At 41.0% G+C, this 27,068-nt stretch overlaps 1 protein-coding gene across 4 annotated transcripts in view; it reads right to left on the bottom strand.

Moving 5' to 3' along the window:
• GALK2 (galactokinase 2) overlaps positions 1–27,068 on the bottom strand; it is a 154,690-nt gene that overhangs the window by 10,626 nt on the left and 116,996 nt on the right. The window lies entirely within an intron of this gene.

The following is a 27,068-nucleotide window of genomic DNA, read 5'->3' as shown; positions in this document are numbered from 1 at the left end:
ATTATGCTATACTGTTGCTACTAAAGCATCCTACTACTCCATGGGAAATTGTTCATTATTAAGTGAAAACATAAAATATAAAACTGTACATTTTAATTTTTAAAAATTATAAGAAAGCACCAAAATGTTAACAGTCATCATCTCTGTGGTGCATTGTGGGTGGCTTTACTTTCTCCTTGACATATTTCTGTGCCTTCCAGATTATCCGGAATGACTCTTACTTCAGTTGTAGAAACATGTCCTACTGCAATGGCTGTGTTTATAGTACTCATATGTTCCCTTGAATAACAACCAAAACCTTCTTACCATTTTCACCCATGCTGAACAGTGGCTGAGTAAGTGTGGTGCCTCAGGGAAAAACTTGAAAAATACACAGAGGCTAATCTGCCTGTCCTGCTGGGAAAAGCCTGGGCTAAGAATCCAAAGGTCTGTCATGTGACAACTCACTGTACTCGTTGCTATTTTTATAGAGCTCTATTTCCCCATCTTCAAAATGAAGTTGAAAATTATTTTTCAGGATCCTTCCAGCTCTAACATTTTATGATTCTATGAAGAACTCCCTCCAAGCATTCCCCTCATATTGTTATATTTTGAGAAGAGGATGATAACTGTTCTACTTTCTGCCCTTATCTACTCTGCTATCTGCCCCAGGAGGCTGACTTGGATGGACTACACCAGCGGGCTCCCTTGCCTTTAGATTAGAAAAAGGGAGAAGATCAACGAGAGGTGGGAGGGAGGAGAGTGAAGTTGTAGGATCTCTCCCTGGCTCCCTCCTTGCAGAGCCACCTGAAGCTGGCCCTGTCCCCCCAACTGAAGGACACTGAACATGCTTTCAAGGTAGCCTTTTCTACATGATTCTCTCTTCCAGGGTCTGCCTCCAGGTTCCTCTCTCCTAGAATATTACTGCTTTTTCAGTAGTGCTTTTATAATTTTATATTAAAAAATAACAAATGCATGACAACATACTTAACAACCAACAAATTATATTAAAGTTTTAGGTTACATTTTTTTCCCCTCCACAGTACCACTCTCATAACTCATATACTTATCATATACTTTCCATAGTAATTGTCTCCACAAAGTTTGCCAACTCCTGAAGACAGAAACCAGGTCTCCTGGTTCCATGCATCTGATAGCCTGCAACCTTGTACTCCACAGAGCCTTCACCAGTGCCTTACATGACAAGTGCACAACGTGCGTTCACTGCTGAGCATTCAGAAGGATGATTTAACTCCAGTTCAAAATCAAGATGCCTCCATTTAGACACTGTTATCAAAAAAAAAAGTACAGTGCCAATACTCACAGCTTACTAAAGATGTACAAGTTGAGGAAAGGGGACAGCCAGATTCCCTTTGGTATTGAATCTGCAACTACTGATACTACATAGGATGAAAAACAAGACAATAAATGAACTTACAAGTTAAATGTAGGTGGGGATAAAAATACAACAACATGCTTTGCTCCATCAGTAACCAGGTCATGTGACTCAGTGCACACTGCAGTGTGAATTTATTTCCATCAATAGGTTCAATGGAAATGGGAATATTACATATTATTGAGAATTGTCATATATTAAAATATATTATTTTAGGGTCTAGGTATCAAAATATCTTACGGTAAGAAAGCTTAACAATACCCAATACTGGCACATAGCATCTGCAACAAAGTTGTCTAAAGAAAAAGCACTAGTAGATTTAACAAGAACTCCTTCAAAATCCCTGAATAGAGAAAGGAAAAGATGGGCCATTGATAGGCATGTATCTACATTAGACAGTACCAATAATTTTATGCATGTTAATACAATCCATGTATATAAAGAAAGCTGAGTGCCGAAGAATTGATACTTTTGAACTGTGATGTTGGAGAAGACTTGAGAATCCCTTGGACTGCAGGGAGGTCCAACCAGTCTATCCTAAAGGAGATCAGTCCTAAGTATTCATTGGAAGGACTGATGCTGAAGCTCAAACTCCAATACTTTGGCCACCTAATGCGAAGAGCTGACTCGTTTGAAAAGACCCTGATGCTGGGAAAGATTGAGGGTGGGAGGAGAAGGGGACGACAGAGGATGAGATGGTTGGATGACATCACCGACTCAATGGACGTGGGTTTGGGGGACTCCAGGAGTTGGTGATGGACAGGGAGGCCTGGTTGGTGTGCTGTGGTGCATGGGGTCACAAAGAGTCAGACACGACTGAGCGACTGAACTAAACTGAACTGAATATAATCCAGATTATAGAATACACATTTTGAAAGGGAGGAAAATGACATTGGTAACTATAGTTTAAAAATATTCTTTTTAAAAGTTGACATTGAAACAAAATGTTTGAAATTCTAGCTTTAGGATTCTATTTGTTTCAGTTTTATTTGTGAACTATTTCACCTCCCTAATCATGGGCCAAGTTGCAAAATGAGAGCACAAGGGTAGGGTGGAGGACATACATAAGAAGAAAAGATTGAATATCGGTATTTCAATATACTGTAATGTCTCATTTCCAAAAAATCATCTACTTTCCAGGTCCACTGATATTTATGGCTGCAGCACAAAAGGCACAATAAAGCAACATCCACTAACATTGTAAAATAGTGCTACTTAGCTGACAAATTGCTCTGCTATGTCACAATCTGCAGAGCAATTTTTTAAGCTTCAAATTATATACAGGACAACAAAGGAAATACAATAGCATGTTCCATATGCCCATCACCTAGACTGAACAATAATTTTTTGCAATATTTGCTTCAATATTTTGCTAGTGTTTTAAAATAAATTACACATGTGACATTTCCTTCCTATATATTTCAGAGTGCAACTCTATAAAATAAGGATATTTTCTTACATAACCTCTGTATCATTATCACATCTAACAAAATTACCAATGATTCCTTAACATCGTCTCATATTCAATCCGTATTTAAATTTTCCCAGTTGTTTCAGTTTCAGTCAATTTACAGCAGGATCCAAGCAAAGTCTACACATTATATTCAGTCTTATGTCTAATAAGCCCCTTTTAATCAAGAATTTACAGTGATTTTTGATACTCTGGAATGTCAATGTCATATATATATATATAATACAAATATATCCTATAATATAATTCAATACCAACAACAACAACAAACAGTCCATTAGCAAGAGCATGCTTTGGTTTTCCTCTAGGACTACATAGTTCTTCAAGATTAAATATTTTTCCTTTAGGATTAAATATTCTCAAGCAGAAACTATCTAGAGAGATGTGGGGGTTTTTTATATTAAACCTCAGGACTAGTGTTCTGATTTGTGATAAGAAACATTCAGAAGGTACTGAGCAGATTACTAGCACCTCACTGTGTCTACTCTGTTTTGTCGAGTGTTTCACAGCAAGGCTTCAGGACAGGAATGTCTAATGAGGACTCTCGCTGGGCGTTCTGAAGGTGCGTGAGAGACTGCCATGGCTCACACCCCCTGAACAGTAGTAACTCAGACAACAAAGGAAAGGGCAGAAAGGGCATCTGTTTTCAGTTGTGATACAAACATCTTGCCAAAGGCTACAACAGATTTGGAGACCACCCTTCGGGAGGGAAAGCAGTTCTGCATTGGCTGGACATCACAAATGCTCTCTGGATCCAGGGTTCTGGCTTGTTATATGCTGGCAATTCAGCAGGTCTCTGTTGTGTAGATACCAGAAAATCCAGGAAAATCTGAAACTCTGTGGACAGAGCTTTTGTCCTTGTCCAGTTAACTTTTAAAATGCATGTTCATCTCTCTTATAATCCTTGAGGGCAATTATTAAAGGATGAAGGAATTGTTTCTTACTGCATGAATGCTCACTGCTATATGACTACTTCCAACACAAAAACAGTTTAAGAACATAATGCCAACAGAGTGAAGTAAGCCAGAAAGAAAAACACCAATACAGTATACTAACACATATATATGGAATTTAGAAAGATGGCAATGATGACCCTGTATGCAAGACAGCAAAAAAGACACAGATGTGTATAGCGGACTTTTGGACTCAGAGGGAGAGGGTGGGATGATTTGGGAGAATGGCATTGAAACATGTATACTATCATGTAAGAACCAAATCACCAGTCTATGTCCAATGCAGGATACAGCATGCTTGGGGCTGGTGCACGGGGATGACCCAGAGGGATGTTGTGGGGAGGGAGATGGGAGGGGGGTTCATGTTTGGGATCGCATGTACACCCGTGGTGGATTCATGTCAATGTATGGCAAAACCAATACAGTATTGTAAAAAATAAATAAATAAATAAAATTTATATATTAAAAAAAGAACATAATACCAGGTGCCATTTTCCTGAAACACTGCCAGTGTCCTATCCTATCCATGGGAAATCTGAGGCTTCAAAGTAGGATATATCATATGAATTCTAACACAATCATTTTCTCCTCTGTGAATCTTTGGTAATTACTGAATCTGATCCTGAAATCATGGCAGAGATTCTGAGATCTAAATGATCACAGCCATATACATTTAAACAGTAATAATTGTACAATAAATTCACTTGAATAATTTAGTTGCTAGTTCTAAAATTTCCTTTCCTGAAGACTTCCTTGCTGAGCCTCCAGCTCACCACACAGGCTCCTGCCTTGGACCCACTGCATCAGCTGTTCTGTTGCCCTGGAATGTTCTTCCCCTAATCTTGACATGGCTAGCCCTTCATAGTCATTCAAGTCTCAGATGTCACAGCATCAGGAAGACCTTCTCCCATCTCCAACCCAGAATAATCACACCCACACAAACACACACACACATATTCTTTCCATCCTATTTTTTTCTCCCCAAACTATTTTATTTATTCTCACAAATACTGTCCAATTTTCTTATGCTTATTTGTTCAGTGGCCTGTGCTTATCTCTCAACACTGGAAGTTCAGCTTCAGAAAAGCAAGTTCAGTTCAGTTCAGTAGCTTAGTCATGTCCAACTCTTTGCGACTCCATGGACTTCAGTATGCCAGGCTTCCCTGTCCATCACCAACTCCCAGAGCTTGCTCAAACTCACGTCCATCGAGTCGGTGATGCCATCCAACAATCTCATCCTCTGTCGTCCCCTTCTCTTCCTGTCTTCAGTCTTTCCCAGCATCAGGAGGTGACCAAAGTATTGGAACTTCAGCTTCAGCATCAGTCCTTCCAATGAATATTCAGGACTGATTTCTTTTAGGATTGACTAGTTTGATCTCCTTGCAGTCCAAGGGACTCAAGAGTCTTCTCCAAAGCCACAGTTCAAAAGCATCCATTCTTCAGCACCCAGCTTTCTTTATAGTCCAACTCTCACATCCATACATGACTACTGGAAAAACCGTATCTTTGACTAGATGGACTTTTGTTAGCAAAGTAACGTCTCTGCTTTTTAATATGCTGCCTAGGTTTGTCATAACTTTTCTTCCAAGGAGCAAGCATCTTTCTTGCAAGAACCCTATGCTACAAATGACAGGAAAGACATGTGAAATAGAAGCCCCTACTATGAGAGACTTATGGCTCAGTTAAATAACACAGACTATGAGACCACTGGACAATGACCAAGTGCAGTGGATATTCAAGAGCAGGAAATATTAGAGGTGGACCAAGAAGATAGGATTTTGGGAAAAAGAGCCATAGTGGGAAGTGCCAGAGCCACAGAGCTTCCTTGCTGTGAGGACAGGATGGCCAAAGGCCCAAGCTGGGAACAGGCAGAGTATGTTTATGGGCTGGAGGGAGCAAACTGATCAGACCCCAGGCCAGTTTCTTAAGGAGGCTGTCCTCACACCTGAGGCTTTAACATCCTCTGCTACATACATTACACAAAGGTTGCACACTCACAACCATGGTCAATAACGAACCACAGTGATGCTTTCTTGACCCACATACTTTTTAAACTGAGAAGTTTTAAGAATCCAGATTTCTGTTTTCCCTTGAAAAAAATGAAAGGCCTGGCAGTGGTGAACCTACCTTCTTGCAAAACTGTTGGCTGGAGCTGAGGAGCAGCCAGCCCATTTAGACAGGGCAGGCAGTGTATTTCCATGTACTTCCCACCATTCCCAATTATCTTATGCCTGGCCTGCCTCACTGGTTCACATGTCTGCCTGGTCTCTGTAGGCATCTGTGTGTGGGACTCATTTGCCATAAAACTCGCTATTACAGGAATTCTTGGCTAGAGACAGACAAGTGGACAAACCAAGTGAGTCATCACGCAACAACAAACCACTGCTACTAAGGAAGGTCCCCTCCCTTCGGTGCATTGAGAGTTCCATATGGAAGAAATGTCCATAGCTTGTAAATTCTACTCTTTGGTCTTATTTCTGCTCCACAGACATTTGTAAACACAAGACAGCCCTTGAGAGATCTGAAGAAAGCTCTCATATCTTATGTTTTTTACACATGGATAAGGATTCACTTTATGCCAGTTTCATTAATAATACCAAGGGAAACAATGAATGAGATAAGCTCTTTACTCTCAAAAAGTAATAGTCTTAACAAAAGACAACAGGTGTTGGTGAGGATGTGGAGAAATGAACCCTTGCACACTGCTGGCGGGGATGCAAAATGGTGCAGCCTCTATGGAAAACAGCACAGAGTCCTCAAAAAATTAAAAATAGAACTATCCTATGATCCAGCAATCTCACTTCTGGGTATATATCCTAAAGAACTAAACCCAGGATCTCAAAGAATTATTAGCACATCCATGTTCATTGCAGCTCTATTCATAATAGCTATGCTGTAGAAGCAAAATGTCTATCAATGGATGAATGGATTGAAAAATGATGTATACATAATAGAATATTCAGTTCAGTTCAGTCACTCAGTCATGTCCAACTCTGCAAGCCCATGAACCACAGCACGCCACGCCTCCCTGTCCATCACCAACTCCCAGAGTCTACTCAAACCCGTGTCCATTGAGTCGGTGATGCCATCCAACCATCTCATCCTCTGTCATTCCCTTCTCCTCCTGCCCTCAATCTTTCCCAGCATCAGGGTCTTTTCAAATGAGTCAGCTCTCTGCATCAGCTGGCCAAAGTATTGGAACTTCAGCTTCAACATCAGTCCTTCCAATGAACACCCTGGACTGATCTCCTTTAGCATGGACTGGTTGGATCTCCTTGCAGTCCAAGGGACTCTCAAGAGTCTTCTCCAACACCATATTATTCAACCTTAAAATTGGAAGAAACTGTACAATATGCAACAATATGGATGAACCTCTTGAGGACATTATACCAAGTGAAATAAGCCAGACAAAGAAAGACAAGTACCATTTATATGAGTTAGCTAGAATCATCAGAGTCATAAAATCAAAGGCCAGAATGGTGGTTCCCAGAGACCAGGGGAGGGAAATGTAGAGAGTTCATCATCAGTAGACAAACAGACAAAACATTTCAACTAAGTAAAATGAATGAGCTCTAGAGACCTACTGTACAGCATTCACCTCTAGTGAACAATAATGTATAGTACACTTAAAATTTATTAAGAGGATAGATTTCATATGTGTTCCTACTACAATAAAAAAATAAAATAAATGTTTAGTAAAAAAAAGAAGTAATAGTCTACTCAGTTCAATTCAGTCACTCAGTCATGTCTGACTCTTTGCAACCCCATGAAGTGCAGTATGCCAGGCCTCCCTGTCCATCACCAACTCCCGGAGTTCACTCAAACTCATGCCCATAGAGTCAGTGATGCCATCCAGCCATCTCATCCTCTGTCATCCCCTTCTCCTCCTGCCCCCAATCCCTCCCAGCATCAGAGTCTTTTCCAATGAGTCAATAAAGGTGTTTAATATGCAAGTCACCACAGTGAACAATCACTGCCCAATTGCTCAGGGGTCTCTTTGAAGAACCATGGAGAACCATGGTTCCAACCTGTTGGAAGGGAACAGGTCCACCTATGCAAGGGAAGGGAAGCCTGGGTCTTTTATTCACAAACAATGCCATCGTTGCCCCTAGAGGGGTTAAATTCTCCCCAGAGATGTGCCTGGGCAGCACAGCAACTTTCAGTGACTCTGGAGAATGCCCCAGGAGGGCAAAGAGACATTCATACCAGCTACTAGCTTGACAGAGTTACTGGCAATGCTGGAAGCATGTAGGCTGAGGGATGGGGAATAGTGGTCATGATCTTCAGAGTCCACCAGTGAAATGTGAAACCACCCAAGTCTAAAAGATGAGTTAGGTGTCCAGCAAACCACTTAAAAGGTAGGGTGAAAGGAATGGGAAATTAAGGCAGAAGGAACTTCATGAACAAAAACATGGAGATCAAAAACCATGAGGTGCTCTAAGCAGGACCAGGCCTGGTTAGTACTTGGATGGGGACAAGTTGCTTTTTAAAGAATTCCTAGGACTTGGATATGATTGTAGCATAGAAAGAGGATGAAGACCAGTAGCAACAAGAAATACAGTAAAAGATAAAAAGCAGTAGGCAGAGGTCTCAGATATGCAGATGATACCACCCTAATGGCAGAAAGCAAAGAGGAACTAAAGAGCCTCTTGATGAAGGTGAAGAAGGAAAGTGAAAAAGCTGGCTTAAAATTCAACATTCAAAAAACTAAGATCGGCTCTGGTCCCATCCCTCATGGCAAAGAGATGCGGCGGGGGGGGCGGGGGAATGGAAACAGTACAGACTTTATTTTCCTGGGCTCCAAAATTACTGTGGATGGAGACTGCAGCCATGAAGTCTTTTCTTTCTTTGGAAGAAAATTTATGACAAATCTAGACAGCACATTAAAAAGCAGAGATATTACTTTGCCAGCAAAGGTCCATATAGTCAAAGCTACGGTTTTTCCAGTAGTCATGTACAGCTGTGAAGGTTGGACCATAAACAAAGGCTGAGCACCGAAGAATTGATGCTTTAGAACTGTGGTGTTGGAGAAGACTCTTGAGAGTCCCTTGAACAGCAAAGAGATCAAATCAGTCAATCCTAAAGGAAATGAACCCAGACCATTCATTGGAAGGACTGATGCTGAAGCTGAAGCTCCAATAGTTGGACACCTGATGTGAAGAGCCAACTCATTGGAAGAGATCCTGATGCTGGGAAAATTGAAGGCAGGAGGAGAAGTGGGTGACAGAGGATGAGATGGTTGGATGGTATCACTGACTCAATGGACATGAGTTTGAGCAAACCCAAAGAGACAGTGAAGGTCAAGGAAGCCTTGACGTGCTGCAGCCCTTGGGGTCACAGTGAGTAAGACTTGACTTAGTGACTGAACAAGGCAGAGGTCAGATTATAAGGGCTTTATATGTTATGCTAAGTAAGGTTTTACATTGTATCCTGTACATAAGTGGTTCTTGGCCTTTCTAGGGTTATAGAGCCTTTTGAGAATAGAATAAAAGCTATGAACCTTCTCTCCCCCATCTGAGTGCATAAATATATGAAATTCTACACACAGTTCAACATACAGTTTCCAGAACACTATCCTCGGATTCAAGTTAAGAATTCAAGCTGGAAACAAGAAAAGATTACTGGTATTAAGCAATTATATAGTCAGAATTATTGTTTCTGAACAATAGAAACCTATATGAACTAACTTAATTGAAAGGAATTAATTTTAAAGTATTAGAGAACTCACAAAATCTATTTTAGGATTACATATTCCTAATCTCTATTAGAATTTGAGAATCCAGGTGGGAATGAGCCAAGCGCCAAGTGAAATAGACAGTGAGGACCATTGCTGAGGTCTCCTCCACAAGTCTGGATATAACATTGGATTCTAGATGCTTTGTCAATGGACCTTTGCCTAATAGACTGAACCAAGGACTCTTGCTCACACTCAGGTGGCAAGACCTGTGAGAGGAAAATCTGACCCCTCAACTTTTACCATAGGAAGCAAACCTTCCTTCCTTCTCCAGCATGCACATAACAGATTTCCCCAGGAAAAGGCCTGGATGCCAGGTAGTTAAGCTACAGTGTCTGCCCCAGCAGCAGTGAAGTACCACAGCTCTGTTAGCATTTAAATCTTTTCTGCAGACCAACCACCCAGTCTCCCTCACATGACTGGATTTCAAGTCTCCCTCACTGATAATTTTTCTGAATATACATTAGTCCGTGTAAGCCCTTAAGAGTGGTCTCCTCCCATCAGTCTGAGGAATGCAGAGTAGAGTTGGACAGTCATCTCCCTCATTCTCAACACAGTGAGTTTCTTCGCATAAGCCTCATAATACCAAACTGCAAAAAGATTGTGTGGTGATGGAAGAACACAGAGCATTGGTCTTCAAACTAAAAGTGATAAATGTTTTGGGAATCGGACTTAACTTAGATAAAAACTTCATCTTGGGATAATTAATCAAAACAAAATAAATAAATAGGCTGGTCAGAGAGAACTGGAAATCTTATCACGTAAGTGTATAATTAATCTTTTTGAGGCGCCCATACCCCAAAATGCTTTCCCATTCTTTGAGGGGGGGGCACTAAAAGCAGTTGTGGTTTTAGCTGTCTTTGCACAATCATGGAGCTGCATGCTACTAGCCAGTTCCTCTCCAAACACATAACTCCACTGGGCTAAACTAAGAGTTGGTTTCCAAGAACAGCCATGCAGAGGTGGATGGGGAAACCACTTCAGAATGCACTCCAGAGTGCCTATTTTCCTATGCAGCACAGTTATAACAAGTCCCTGCTCTGAGGCATAGAATCTTTGGAGTATTTAAGCAGTAGAATGGAAAAACACTATACAGTCCTCATTGAAGCTGGACCACAGTTTCAAATTTATTTCCCCAGTAATAATATTTTTCATAAATGTGAAGTTTCTGAAATGGTCAAACCCACAAAAAATAAACAGCTGTTTTCAGCCACATTAATATCCCATTCCCATGCTGCAAAGATTAAATTAAGTTAGCATTTTACATTTAAGAGGAAAAAAAGTCTTTAACTACCTCATTTTAAAAGCAAAACCACTGATGAAATATATATATATATATGCATTTTCAACACAAACCACATTGATCCATGGAAAACTACATTCCAAGAGGCACTTGTGAATATTTTCAAATCCACAGCATAATGCCATCCTGTCTGTAGAGAATAACAGCATCCCCACATATTTATAGCTTCCCTCTCTCAGATTTTCAGGAGCAGAAAGAGGCAGCACTGTTTTATAATAAATTCTACTCCTCTGATCTTGAAACCTTTGCTTCATTCTGCTGCAGGCACTGTCAGCGGCATTCCGCTTTCTGGCCATACAGTAAACTCCTGCTAACTCCAGCGCCATTCAAATGACAAGACAGAGTCCAGTGCTCCCTTCCTTCTCATTCTGTACTTTCCTACTTTGGGTTCTTATCCCAGGTCTGAACAACTGCTCTACCTTCTAACCGGTCTCCCTCTTACCGCCTATTAACCTGTATTGTTCAGTCAACGAGTCCTATCTGACTCTTCAGCAATTCCATGGGCTGTAGCTCCCCAGGATCCTCCGTCCATGTGATTTCCCAGGCCCATTTTCTTCTCTAGGGGATCTTCCTGACCCAAGGATCAAACTTCAGCCTCCTGCATTGGCAGAAGGATTCCTTACCCATGAGCCACCAGGGAAGCCCATCAACCTGTACACAGCTACCATAATAAACTTCCCCAATCACCATTTTGATCATGGTGTTCCCCAATATTTCATTGTATCAAATGCTGCATTATTGTTCCATGGTCCAATAAATGAGGGCACACACAGTCTAATCCAGTGGGACACAATGGGTCTTCTGAATGTTCATGACCCTTTCCAACCTTTTACAGTGTGTCTATACCATGCCTTGCTTGTGATACCACACTCCATCACTGCCTGTCCAAGAGTGGAGGCCCATGTCTGTATGCTACCCAGACTAGCTTAGTAATCCCCAGAGCTCAAGGCCCCTCTTCCATGAAGCTCTCCCCAAACATTCCAGACACTGAATACCATGTATTCCCTTCTAATTACAATGATCACACACTACTTTAGGAGGGCAGAGAGTGTCCCATCTTTGTCTTTGTAGCTCAGCCTAACACCCTGTCTTGAATAGAGCAGGTTCTCATCCCAGCAGCAGAGGAAGAAGCTGGAACTGCTGGCTGGATGAGCTGCATTTTTGTTTGCCTCTCTTTCTTAAGGAAACTAGTTTCCCATTAACTTCCCAGAACTGCCCCAACAGTTTTTTAGAAAACATTAAAGGAGCAGACAATCCCAAGTCAGTTGAAAAAGAGCTCAGGGAGTTGGGCAGAAATCTTGGTCAGAACTGAATGAAGGACTATGGAAAACAATGGTCACACTTGCCTAGAGCTGGCCAGTGCTGGAATTTTAACCTAAAAGGGAAGGAGTTCTTGTCTTTGCTTTCTCCCATGAACTGAATTAAAGAGAGAACAAAAACGTAAGAGACAAAGAGGAAGGAGAGGCAGAGGATAAATCAGTAGTTATCTGAGAATAAGTGGTATTTTCCATCAGAACACTTTAATCATTATTTTATTGTTTTCTTCCCACAAAATGATAAGTAAATGAGGGCAAGAACTATTGTGGCCTTACAGATTGCTAATGCATAGTCTCTAGCACAATGCTTGAATAGTTGCTCTCAACTGAGTACCAGTTGAATAAAGGAATGAAAATTTGCTTCTGTTCTCTTACATTACTCACTTATTTGCCAGTATGATCAAAAGTAGTACTTTACCAAATACAACAACAGTTTAAGCAAGTGAGAAGCTATGTTATGCACCACACAAAAAATCTAATCCCAACTAGATTATATAGGATGTTGCCCAGAGTTTGCTTCTGAACAGTGTGCTCTGGAGCAGACCAAGAAGGTGACCTGGGTGCTGGATGAGGGGCGAACTCGTAGCGGGGAGCTTGTCCTAATAGCCTCGTGGTGAGTACTGAAGACAATATGCCTATGCTGCACCTAGACTTTCCAAAGTGTAGAATTAGGGAAGGTAAAAATGTTTCAATTTCACAAACATCTAATGAGATGCCCCTATTCTCAAGGTGTTTGCAGTATAATTGGTGATAGACTGAAAAGAGGAAGCGTCCCCAATGGCTAAGTGGGTGAAAAATCCACCTGCAATGCAGGAGACTTGGGTTTGATCCTGGGTCAGGAGGGATCTCCTGGAGTAGGAAATGGCAACCCATTCCAGTATTCCTGTCTGAAAAATCCCATGGACAGAGGAGCCCAGTGGGCTACAGTCCAAATGGTTGCAATGAGTCCGACATGACTGAGCATGGGCATCCTGAAAAGATAAATAAGGATGCTATTTCACAGAAGCCCATGATTGCAAATGTGTTTGTGCAGCCCTCTGGGAACCAGGGTGGGAAGTGAATGCTCACAGGCATGAGTTTGTTTGTGGTTTCTCTGTTTGCGTATGTGCTTCTCCATAAACAAGCAGTGTGTACACGTCAGCCTTTTCCCCCTTTATTGGATTCATTTTACCTTTGTTTTCGTCCATATGACTCTTTCCTGTTTGATCTTCATCTGGCTCCCTTACCCCTGTAAGTCTAAATGACAGAAACGAAGCACATACCTTGTTATTTCTTGTCTTAATTGACTAGAATTTCATATCTGTTGTTCTTGGAACATTTCATAGTTTCCCATTGAAAGACTAAACGTACTGCTTTCCTATGGAAGTAGTCTCTGGTCTTTTTAATGTTGCTTCAGTGGTCCTTGACAGAAGAAAGGCTTTGTAACATTAAAGAAGTCTAATGGACAAAGGGATGTTCATTCTTGTGGTCTCTCCCACCCCACTGCCTCCTAAAGACAATACAAGGAATCATCTTCCTCAAACTTAAAAGAAAAAAACCATACACAGTCTCTACCCTTAACATAGAGTGGTGCCCTGTCATGTTTTCATCTGGAATTTACACCATGAGTGACGTTCCATTGATATTTCATGTGTTTAAAACTTTGAATGTCTTAATTTTTCCAAAGAGGAAGCACAGAAGGCCAACAGCCACATGAAAACATGCTCAACATCACTAACCCTCAGAGAAAGGCAACTCAAGACCACAATGAGACATCACCTCACAACTGTCAGAATGGTTAGAAAAGAACACAAATAACAAATGGTAGGGCGACTGCAAATTGGTGCAGCCACTGCAGAAAACAGCACAGAGATAGCTCAGAAAAAGTAAAAATGGAACTACCGTATGACCCAGCAATTCCGCCTCTGGGTAGATATCGAACAAAAAACAATTCAAAAACATGCATACACCTCAACACTCAGAGCAGCACTACTTCAGAAAGATACATGCACGCCAATGTTCATGGCAGTATTATTTTTAAGTGTCAAAATGCGGAAGTAACCCAAGTGTCCATCAACATATGAATGAATAAAGAAGATATGATATGTATACCAACATATATGATATATACATATCACATACACACATAAACATACACACAATAGAATACTACTCAGTCATAAAGAATGAAATTTTGCCGTTTGCAGCAACACAGATGGACTTAAGAGAGAAAGACAAATGCTGTATGATATCATTTATATGTGGAATCTAAAAAAATACAACTTGTGGATTTAACAAAAAAAGAAGCAGACTCACAGATACAGAGAACAAACTAACATTTACCAGGAGGGAGCAGGAGGGGCAATAGAGGGGTAGGGGAGTAAGAGGTACAAACTATTAGGTATAAAACAAGCTATTAAGGATATACTGTAAAACACAAGGAATATAGCAAATATTTTATAACAGCTATAAATGAAGTATAACCTTTAAAAATTGTGAGTTACTATATTATACACCTGTAACATAGTATTTTACAGCAGCCATACTTCAGTTTTAAACTGTGAATGTCTATACAGATACAGTGAATAATCATTTTTGTTGTCATTACTATTGATATTTGGCAGTACCCGCAAAAATGATTAGATACATGCAGAGTAACTCACCTCTGCTGACTCACATGGAAACAAATTGGGAACAAACATATGTAAGTAGGAAGAAGTACACAGTTTCTAATTCAGAAGTTTTTGCTAGGAAACTTTCTTCCACCTGAAGCTAGGTACTTTGAAAATAATAAAGGCATAGGAAGTGAACCTATTAATATCAAATAGCAAAGAGGTTTTCCTGGACCATGCCCTAAGATTCTAGAATGATAGTTTCCTGAAAAGAGATTGAATGCCACAAGATGGGGGAAAAATGATAAGCTACAAGGACTAAGAAGGCTTTCACCAGACAACCTGCAGATAAAATGCCAGTGTGAGAGAAGTGTCCATCTTAAAAAGATGTCATAGTATGTGTAATCCTCAAGTGAAGATAATTTGGAATCTGGTCAAAAACAATATTCATCATCCCAATTGTCTGAAAGCAAATGTCAGCTTCATATTTTAAGATGAGAAAATAAGCTGGTTTCGTTGGTATCAGCAAGATTTAAATGGGCTGAGACTCCTAGCTGCACAGCACAGGTCAGTGTGGTTTTCATTAGTTACAGCTGTTTCCAAATGTTCCAGTTTTCCTTGTACATGTTGAGACAGACTGCACTTGCCACCCACTCTGAAATTCATTACACCCACTTGACCTGCTTGAGCCAATGAAAGAGAATAAGAGGCAGCTGTTAAAAGTCAGTGAGCAATCAGCCACAGTCCCTTCCTCAGACCACAGTGATTATGGGCAAACATGTTGAGATGGAGCCCCTGCTGAGCCCAGGTCCCTGACTGTCTCAGATGGACAGACCATCTGCTGACTTGTGATGAAGAGGCAGAGTGGGCAAGAAATGAACTTTTGTTGGGTCAAGCCCCTGAGATGTCGGAACTGGTTGTTACTGAAGAAAAATCACCTTGAACACAGCAGTATAGGAGAATAAACACTTTGACCAAAATAACCAGAATTAACTATAAGAAAAGCAACTTTGTATACAAGGAAAATATTTAATTATATGGAAACCTAAAAATATGAAAACGAAATCAAAGGTAGCAAAAAAAGGAAGGAACATAGAAATGACAAGATTGCCCTCTTAGGTAGACAGGATTACAGAAGGTGGTTTCCTAACGCAAACCAGCAGAGAAGCACCAGGGTATACAAGAAGATGTCAGCCATCCTCATATCTACAGAAGCCTCATTCTACTCAAAGCAGAGCATCTAATAAATTCACAACTGATCCTTTAATAATTTCATTTGGCTATTGTAAACAGTGCTGCGATTAACATTGGGGAGCATGTATCCTTTTGGATCATGTTTTTCTCCAGATATATTCCCAGGAGTGGGATTACAGGGTCATATGGTAGCTCAATTTTTAGTTTTTTATGTTCTCCATAGTGGTTGTACCAATTTACATTCCCACCAACAGTGTAGGAAGGTTCCCTTATCTCCACACTCTCTCCAGCATTTGTTGTTTGTGGATTTTTTTTAATGATAGCCATTCTGACTGGTGTGAGGTGATATCTCATTGTAGTTTTGATTTGCATTTCTCTAATAATTAGCAATGTTGAATATATTTTTCAAGTGCTTATTGGCCATCTGTATGTCTTCTTTGGAGAAATGTCTATTCAGGTCTTCTGCCCATTTTTTGAGTGGGTTGTTTGTTTTGATGCTGTTAAACATCATGAGCTATTTGTAAATTTCAGAGATTAATCCCTTATTGGTCACATCATTTCAGATATTTCCTCCCAATCTATGGGTTGTGTTTTTGTTTTGTTTATTGTTTCCTTTGTGGTGCATTAGCTTTTGAGTTTAAGTAGGTCCCATTTGTTTATTTTTGTTTTTATTTCCATTATTCTGGGAGATGGATCAAAAAAGATATTTTCAACGTAGCCAAGACATGGAAGCAACTTAAATGTCCATCGACAGAGGAATGGAAAAATACAATTCCATTGTATAATGGATATACACAATGGAATATTGTGCTCAGTCACACTGACTCTTTGTGATCTCATGGACGGTAGCTTTCCAGGCTCCTCTGTCCCTGAAATTCTCCAGACAAGAATACTGGAATGGGGTGCCATTTCCTTCTGCAGGGGATCTTCCTGACCCACAGTGGAATATTACTCAGTCATTTAAAAAGAATGAAATTATGCCATTTGCAGCAACATGGATGGACCTAGAGAGTGTCACACTGAGTGAAGTAAGTCAGAAAAGGATAAATATCATATGACATCCCTTATATGTGGAATCTAAAAAGAAATTATACAAACGAACTTACTTACAAAACAGAAACAGACTCACAGACTTAGAGAACAAGCTTATGGTTGCTTGCGGAAAGGACGGAGAGAAGGGATAGTTAGGGAGTTTGGGATAGATGTGTACACACTGCTTTATTATAAATGATTAACAAGGACCTACTGTACAGCATAGGAAACTCTGTTCAGTGTTATGTGGTAGCCTGAATGGGATTGGGTTTTACTTGGGCTGGGGTGGGGATTGGATTTTGAGGGGAGGTTGGTTACATGTACATGTATGGCTGAGTCCCTGCGCTGCTCACCAGACACTATCACAACATTGTTAATCAGCTAAAGCCCAATACAAAATGAGACAATTTTTAAAATAAATCATTTCATGTCTCAGAAAATAGAGATACACCCATGAAAAATTCAAGCGAAGGGAATACTGAGTAATAACAAGTCATATGTCTCTTAGACTCAAGAAAAAAATGAATATATATGTATAGTCACTGTCCTTTTCTTTTTCTTCCCTTCCCTTGAGGCAGCCATGAATGGTAGGACCAGCAAGGCCAGAGTCAAAGAGCCAGGTGGGGCTGACAAGGTGGCCAGGAACCACAGGGTCTAGGCAACGAAGCTGGAAGAGACCTGAGTAACCCTGGGGGAAAGGCCATGCCAAGGCCAAGGAGACAACTGGGATGAACAAGTTGACTGGTAAGATCAGGAGGCCAGCACATACAGGGGAAATGAGCATATTAAGAATGATGGTAGCATATTTTTTTATGCTGCAAAGATCTATGCAAGGGCACCAAGTGCCACGACCACTTGCACACACTGTCCCTCAACTGCTGGTTCACTCTGTGGCATGGAACAGCACCTCCAGGTCCCACTGGCCCCTCCCTTCAACTTCTACTCTTGGACCAGGTACATGTTTGGCTTCTACCAGTACCATCAGTACAATCAGTGACCCTGATTCCAGCTCCTCTTCCCGAGCTCCAGCTTGCCCTCGCTCTCCCCCACTTTACATCCATTGTCACTTCCTGCCTGTCTTTCCTACTGACTTCAGGCTGCAGCACCAGAAGCAAACACTGTTTAAACAGCTTATAAGTTGCATGTTGTCAAATTCCTATAAAAAATCTCTTTCTCTGACAGAACCCTGACTGACAGCCTCATGTCACATAACAGTTAAGACCGTAGAGGGAGGTCTCTGGACTCAGAGTGCGTGGGTTTGAATCCCAACTCTGTTACTTTGAGCTGCATGGTCTTAGGCAAGTTACTTAATTATTCTGTGTCTTGTTTAACTTATCTGTAAAGCAGCAAAATACTGGAACTTAATTTATGGGATGTTCCTAGCATCAAAACCATCTATAGCCAGTCTTTATTCTTTATGTTCCTCTAAATTAAATCTATATGCATGCGTGCTAAGTCACTTAGGTCATGTGCAACTCTTTGTGACCCTATAGCCTGTAGCCTGCCAGGCCCTTCTGTCCATGGGATTCTCCAGGCAAGAATAATGGAGTAGGTTGCCATTTCCTTCTCCAGGGGATCTTCCCAACCCAGGGATTGAACCTGGGTCTCCTGCGTTGCAGGTGGATTCTTTACCATCTGTGTCACCAGGGAAGCCCCAAATCTAAATAACCTGTGCTATATTTCACTTACAGAGATTTGAGATGTTTTAAGGAAAAGTCCAAGTGTGAATTAAGAGACCACTGTCAAAAGCACTGGGATGCAAGATAGACTGTTGTGTTGGGTGGAAAGTCTTAGTAACATTCTTTGTTTACAGAATGAAAAAGGAATATTCATCAGTATTCATTAACAGTTATGTCACTGAACACAAACCTAATTAGCGCTGTAATAGCCAAACTCATTTGCTTTTCTCTTTTAAACAAATTTCAAACAAACAAAAACAATACCTACCAAAAAATTCTTTATTCCCTCAGAGCTATCTGACTTTGGGAGTTTGACTATCATACTTCAACACTGTGAACAGATGAGGGGAGTTTGAGAGAGTGAGGAGAAGGAGGTGGGAGTGCATCAGTATTTCAGTGTGTGTCTAAATGTGTTTAAGGGCTTCCCTGGTGGCCCAGGCAGCAAAGAATCCACCTGCAAAGCAGGAGACCCGGGTTCGATCCCTGGATGAGGAAGATCCCCTGGAGAAGGAAATGGCAACCCACTCCATTATTCCTGCCTGGAGAATCCCATAGACAGAGGGGCCTGGCAGGCTACAGTCCAGCATGGGGTTGCAAAGAGTCAGACATGGCTGAGCCACTAACACTTTCATTCTCCGAATGTGTTTATGGCACAGTTTACAACCTTGAAAAGAACTATTTCATGTAGGTACTCTGAACATGAGGAACATATCAACAAAACATGTACAGCAAATGTTTTAAAAGTACTCAGAATAGTGCTTGTCACATAGCTAAGTGTTCACTGTTAGTTGTTTTGAATGATATTATTAATGCACATAAACAGATTTTCTTGAAGGCTCAAAATAACCACTCTCTAGCTAGACCTTGAGTATATTTTCTAATTGGCCTCCTATCCATTAATTCTCCATATGAACAGAAGAAAATTAGTTTAACACATTTATGCATTTAGCAAGCATTTACTAGGTACCACAGGTATTCCAGCACAAGCTGGAATCAAGATTTCTGGGAGAAATATCAATGACTTCAGATATGCAGACTTATGGCAGAAAGCGAAGAAGAACCAAAGAGCCTCTTGATGAAAGTGAAAGAGGACAGTGAAAATGTTGGTTTAAAACTCAACATTCAGATCATGGCATCTGGTCCCATCACTTCATGGGAAAGTGATGGGGAAGCAGTGGAAACAGTGTCAGACTTTTTTTTTGGGGGGGGGGTCTCCAAAATCATTGCAGATGGTGACTGCAGCCATGAAATTAAAAGATGCTGCTTGCTCCTTAGAAGAAAAGTTATGAACAACCTAGACAGCATATAAAAAGCAGAAACATTACTTTGCCGACAAAGGTCCATCTAGTCAAGACTATGGTTTTTCCAGAAGTCACGTATGGATGTGAGAGTTGGACTATAAAGAAAGCTGACCACTGAAGAATTCATACTTTTGAACTGTGGTATTGGAGAAGACTCTTGAGAGTCCTTTGGACAGCAAGGAGATCCAATCAGTCCATACTAAAGGAAATCAGTCCTGAATATTCATTGGAAGGACTGATGGTGAAGCTGGAACTCCAATACTTTGGCCACTTGATGTGGAGAACTGATTCATTTGAAAAGCCCCTGATGCTGGGAAAGATTGAAGGTGGGAGGAGAAAGGGACGACAGAGGATGAGATGGTTGGATGGCATCACCGACTCAATGGACATGAGTTTGAATAAGCTCTGGGAGTTGGTAATGGACAGGGAAGCCTGGCATACTGAAGTCCCTGGGGTCACAAAGAGTCAGACACGACTGAGCGATTGAACTGAACTGAACAGGAATATAGAAATGCACAAAACAAGGACCTTTTCTCAAGGATACAAATGCTATGAAAGAATGGTGCCTCATGACTCACATTTAGCTGCTATGACTATTTTAGGATTTGTTTCTGGGGAATGCCATCATGGTAACTATTGTATATGAATTTCCTATGAGGCTAGAAGAGCAGTTTCCAGCTTGCCATCACAGCCACAGGTCACCAGAGTCCATGGGGCTGCTGTTATCAGAAGAGATCCCCCCCTTCCTCCTTTCCTAAAACATGCATGATCTTCCTGAAGCTGAAAGCTTAATATACAAGGATGACCTTCCTAGAGGGAGGAAAATGTTCTGTTAGAAAGAGGATCAGAGTGTTTGAGAGAAGAGAAGGCTTAGTCTTACTGGTCTAACGCTCTCCCACATCTTCTACTCCTGGGCCTGCCCAAATCCCATTAACTCAAGAAACGTGGGGAACTCAAGGGTCTGAAGGTACATAGTATGAAGAGGCGGTCAAGCTCATAGGTTCATTCTGGGCCTACTTCAGTTCAAGATGACTGTAAGTCATCAAGTATGTAAGACTACTGCAGGGGTCAACTTCCCAAAATGTACTGGCAGAATTTGTTTCATTTCAGCTCTTTTAAAATTCTCACACAAGTGAATGAAAATTCCAGAATTCTCTGATTTTAGTGGCTCCAGGATGGCCTCAGGTGCCAAAAACAAGGCCCTCATTATTATTAGCCTTGCAGGATAAGAATGATTCTGAGCCCTGACCTACCCCTCAGTGACTAGGCTCTGACTGGTACACAGCATACATCACAGTCACATATGTGATTCCTACACACTGGCACTGAGCTGTCCCTACAGAAGTTGACAGTTTTGAGATGCAACATCTTTAAAATCATACTTACTAGATTATGTCTGCGCTGCATTGTCAGTTCCCTATGTACCTGAAGAGCCAAGGTGAACCGATGGACAGGGGTGTATGATGCACACATGTGAAAGAGGAAGAGGAAAACCGAGGAAGGAAACATCAACCCAATGATCTGGGTTAACAATTCAGCCCATTTCTTCCTGGAAACTGAAGAAGCTTTACTCCTAGCATGATCCTGCCCTCTGCGGCCAGACAGCTAGAAGTCAACAGGAGCTGAGAAGCAAACCAGAGGGACTAGACAGAGAGGAAAGCAAACAGGGAAAGCAAATTTTCTCCACACTTGTATTCCAGAAAAACTAAAGCATATTTTTTGTGCGTAACAAAAAATAGTTTTTTGAATTATTCTTTTATATTGTTTCAGAGGGATCTATTATCTTGTTAAAATTAAAACAAAAGACAAAAATAAATGACTCATTGTTATTTGGCCTTATTAGGAGTTCATCATACAAATTTTAAAGATTTCTGCTCAACCAATATCTGTAAATTCTAGAAAGACCCTTTGGAGTTTCTTCTAGGCTCTTTATAAAAAAATTTTTTTTCAAAATTCTTATAAGAAAAATTTAATGTGTTAAAATCATAGAATGTAGTACCTGATATCTTATGAGCTATTTTTAAATCAATTTCCTTTATTTTGAGATACACTGGAAACTGAAATTACTGACTCCTTTTATATTGTGAAGTACCTTTATATTTCTCCATTAGATTAAAAAACTACTCTTCTTTGATGTAGATACGATAATCCATGAGGACTACCTTTTTATCAAACAAGAAAATTCCACAGCCCTTCTCATGGCTTTTCTGTAACACAAAAGTTCATGCACATTCTGACCAAGTTGAGTTTGCTCCTTAAATTAAGCAAGCTATGGCAAGAGTGAATGTTGACATTCTAGGATTCAGTGAACTAAAATGGACTGGAATGGGTGAATTCAACTCAGATGACCATTATATCTACTACTGTGGGCAGGAATCCCTTAGACGAAATGGAGTAGCCATCATCGTCAACAAAAGAGTCCAAAATGCAGTACTTGGATGCAATCTCAAAAACGACAGAATGATCTCTGTTCATCTCCAAGACAAACCATTTAATATCATGGTAATCCAAGTCTATGCCCCAACCAGTAACACTGAAGAAGCTGAAGTTGAATGGTTCTATGAAGACCTACAAGACCATTTAGAACTGACACCCAAAAAAGATGTCCTTTTCATTATAGGGAACTGGAATGCAAAAGTAGGAAGTCAAGAAACACCTGGAGTAACAGGCAAATTTGGCCTTGGAATGCAGAATGAAGCAGGGCAAAGACTAATAGAGTTTTGCCAAGAAAATGCACTGGATAGCAAACACCCTCTTCCAACAACACAAGAGAAGACTCTACACATGGACATCACCAGATGGTCAACACCAAAATCAGATTGATTATATTCTTTGCAGCCAAAGATGGAGAAGCTCTATACAGTCAACAAAAACAAGGAGCTGACTGTGGCTCAGATCATGAACTCTGAATATTACCAAATTCAGACTCAAATTGAAGAAAGTAGGGAAAACCGCTAGACCATTCAGGTATGACCTAAATCAAATCCCTTATGATTATACAGTGGAAGTGAGAAATAGATTTAAGGGCCTAGATCTGATAGACAGAGTGCCTGATGAACTATAGAATGAGGTTTGTGACACTGTACAGGAGACAGGGATCAAGACCATCCCCATGGAAAAGAAATGCAAAAAAGCAAAATGACTGTCTGGGGAGGCCTTACAAATAGCTGTGAAAAGAAGAGAAGCGAAAAGCAAAGGAGAAAAGGAAAGATATAAGCATCTGAATGCAGAGTTCCAGAGAATAGCAAGAAGAGATAAGAAAGCCTTCTTCAGTGATCAGTGCAAAGAAATAGAGGAAAACAACAGAATGGGAAAGACTAGAGATCTCTTCAAGAAAATTAGAGATACCAAGGGAACATTTCATGCAAGGATGGGCCCGATAAAGGACAGAAATGGTTTGGACCTAACAGAAGCAGAAGATATTAAGAAGAGGTGGCAAGAATACACAAAAGAACTGTACAAAAAAGATCTTCACGACCTGGAAAATCACAATGGTGTGATCACTCATCTAGAGCCAGACATCCTGGAATCTGAAGTCAAGTGGGCCATAGAAAGCATCACTACAAACAAAGCTAGTGGAGGTGATGGAATTCCAGTTGAGCTATTTCAAATCCTGAAAGATGATGCTGTGAAAGTGCTGCACACAATATGCCAGCAAATTGGGAAAACTCAGCAGTGGCCACAGGACTGGAAAAGGTCAGTTTTCATTCCAATCCCAAAGAAAGGCAATGCCAAAGAATGCTCAAACTACTGCACAATTGCATTCATCTCACATGCTAGTAAAGTAATGCTCAGAATTCTCCAAGACAGGCTTCAGCAATACATGAACTGTAAACTTCCAGATGTTCAAGCTGGTTTTAGAAAAGGCAGAGGAACCAGAGATGAAATTGCCAACCTCCACTGGATCATGGAAAAAGCAAGAGAGTTCCAGAAAAACATCTATTTCTGCTTTATTGACTATGCCAAAGCCTTTGACTGTGTGGATCACAAGAAACTGTGGAAAATTCTGAGAGAGATGGGAATACCAGACCACCTGACCTGCCTCTTGAAAAATCTGTATGCAGGTCAGGAAGCAACAGTTAGAACTGGACATGGAACAACAGACTGTGTCCAAATAGGAAAAGGAGTCAATGCTGTATATTGTCACCCTGTATATTTAACTTATATGCAGAGTACATGATGAGAAACGCTGGACTGGAAGAAACACAAGCTGGACTCAAGATTGCCAGGAGAAATATCAATAACCTCAGATATGCAGATGACACCACCCTTATGGCAGAAAGTGAAGAGCCTCTTGATGAAAGTGAAAGAGGAGAGTGAAAAAGTTGGCTTAAAGCTCAACATTCAGAAAACGAAGATCATGGCATCTGGTCCCATCATTTCATGGGAAATAGATGGGGAAACAGTGGAAACAGTGTCAGACTTTATTTATTTGGGCTCCAAAATCACTGCAGATGGTTGGTGACTGAAACCATGAAATTAAAAGACGCTTACTCCTTGGAAGAAAAGTTATGACCAACCTAGATAGCATATTCAAAAGCAGAGACATTACTTTGCCGACTAAGGTCCGTCTAGTCAAGGCTATGGTTTTTCCAGTAGTCATGTATGGATGTGAGAGTTGGACTGTGAAGAAGGCTGAGTGCCGAAGAATTGATGCTTTTGAACTGTGGTATTGGAGAAGACTCTTGAGAGTCCCTTGGACTGCAAGGAGATCCAACCAGTCCATTCTGAAGGAGATCAGCCCTGGGATTTCTTTGGAAGGAATGATGCTAAAGCTGAAGCTCCAGTACTTTGGCCACCTCATGCCAAGAGTTGACTCATTGGACAAGACTCTGATGCTGGGAGGGATTGGGGGAAGGAGGAGAAGGGGACGACAGAGGATGAGATGGCTAGATGGCATCACTGACTGGATGGACGTGAGTCTGAGTGAACTCCGGGAGTTGGTGATGGACAGGGAGGCCTGGCGTGCTGCGATTCATGGGGTCGCAAAGATTCAGACACGACTGAGCGACTGAACTGAACTGAACTGCCACGCTTTACATTTTCTAAGGCAAGGGCACCAGAATGGGAAATAGCCAAAAGGAAACTCTGTTACCTCCAGGTAACCAACTTTCATCACTTCTCTTTAGTTGCAAGAGAAAATTATAGGAAAGAAAAATCAAAACTTGATATTACCTCCCTTATTGGTTCAGGATTGCTAAAGCCAGTTTATTAATACACTAATATCAAAAAATAAAGGCAGCAAGAGTATTGGATTAACTCAAAAGACTAGGACTTGGGATCTGGCTCCAGCATGTACCAGCTCTCTCTTTTGTAACTACATGTAATTCTATGACCTTAGTTTCCTCATCTGTGAAATGAGGATAACCATGTGCCCTGGGGTTATTGTGAGATCAAATCAAATGATACAGTTAAGAGTACTGTATAAACAATAAAGTAAGTTTTTGTTTGTCTGTTTGTTTGTTTTCTTACTGCAGATATCTTCCTAAACAGCATTCTATGCCAGTGCCTTATACTTGCTCAAAAGTCATGACCGTTGCTTGTGACTTCACAAGGGTCAAGGATCCAAACATATTAGTCAGCGACTGGACAGCACTTTGTCAGCACATAGCCACAGGTAAAGCTGGTAATCAAAGCAAGGAGCTTAGTGTCCACCCGGCACAGTGCTTCTAAGCACAGGGCCACCCAACCTGGAACACAGGCTGAAGGGAAGTGAAAGTCGCTCAGTAGTGTCCAACTCTTTGCAATCCCATGGACTATACATTCCATGGAATTCTCCAGGCCAAAATACTGGAGTGGTCAGCCTTTCCCTTATCCCGGGGATCTTCCCAACATAGGCTGAGCATTCCCAAAGGGAATGATCCCAGTACATCCCTCCTTTGTCAAACTAGGGCCCAAAGCACCTGACACATTTTCTACCTCAGTTTCTAATTAGTCCTTCATGGACTCCCCTGTTTATCCTCCACTGAGTGTCCTTGACTTATCTCCCGTGCTAGATATACACGCGCCTCTCTCCTGACTCTCTCCACAGCTTCACCTTTTTCTCCAGGGTCACACCTGAGAAAACACCCTTCCCACATCAGCCTGGACCCTGGCTTCTAGAAACACAGACCTTCCGCCACATTTTTACATAACTCCTATCTGTGGGCAGGCGGGCATGTGTGCATGCTCAGTCGCGTCTGACTCTTCCTGACCTTACGGACTATAGTCTGTCAGACTCCTCTGTCCATGGGATTCTTCAGGCAAGAATAGTGGAGTGGGTAGCCATTTCTTCCTCAAGGGGATCTTACCGACCCAAGGATTGAACCCACATCTCCTGCATTCCTGCCTTGGCAGGCGGATTCTTTATCACTGGGCCACCTGAAAAATAATCTTTAAATTTTTTCCTAAAGAATAATCCTTAAATTTTTCCTGACCAGTTCCTGGTGAGGGATTATAGCCATTTAAACAGTGTCTAAAGGATTTGAGAATTTTGCTTTGTGTGTGTGTGTGTTTAATTTTAATGGTCTCTGAGCATTTCTAAATCTAAGTATTAGAAATCTGGGAAAATGAACATGGCCTTTTGGAACTCTGACTGGTTTAGCAGAGGCTGCAAGCCACAGTTTGACTGTAAACATCTCTCCTTGTACTCTCACCTCAAGGTCAACATCTCCCAACTCACACTCATATCCAGGTTATCCAGGTAAAAAAACAAAGAAATTCTGGCAGAAATAGAACAGAGGATCATGGATTTCCATGACAGGAAAATCTGTCCAAGTCAAAACTAAGCATGTTAAAGTGTAGACACCTGGAATAATAGGGTGGTGTCACCCTCCAGAGTCCCCTGCTGAAGACACATGTCATCTATGCCTCCACTCATACATTCTAAAGACAGTGCCACATTCAATAAGAACCACATTTTCTAAATGGGTAATAGAAGCATTTACCTAAGGAATTAGACCAATCAAACACAGACTCAGAGGAACAAGACAATGATATAAATGGATTTTGATTTCTAATGTTAAAACTGCATACCAGGAGAATTCAGGAGGAAATTTGGCTGAGGCTAGATGGCTGGATTCAGAGAATAAATCAAGTGAAATTAATCTAGGAGACTCCAGAATCCCACAGGCTGATTTA

The sequence above is a fragment of the Capra hircus genome, chromosome 10 (genome assembly GCF_001704415.2).
Source record: "Capra hircus breed San Clemente chromosome 10, ASM170441v1, whole genome shotgun sequence".
Classification (NCBI taxonomy): domain Eukaryota; kingdom Metazoa; phylum Chordata; class Mammalia; order Artiodactyla; family Bovidae; genus Capra; species Capra hircus.
The sequence above is the reverse complement of the archived record's forward strand: the minus strand, read 5'-3'. Positions and strand labels throughout refer to the sequence as shown.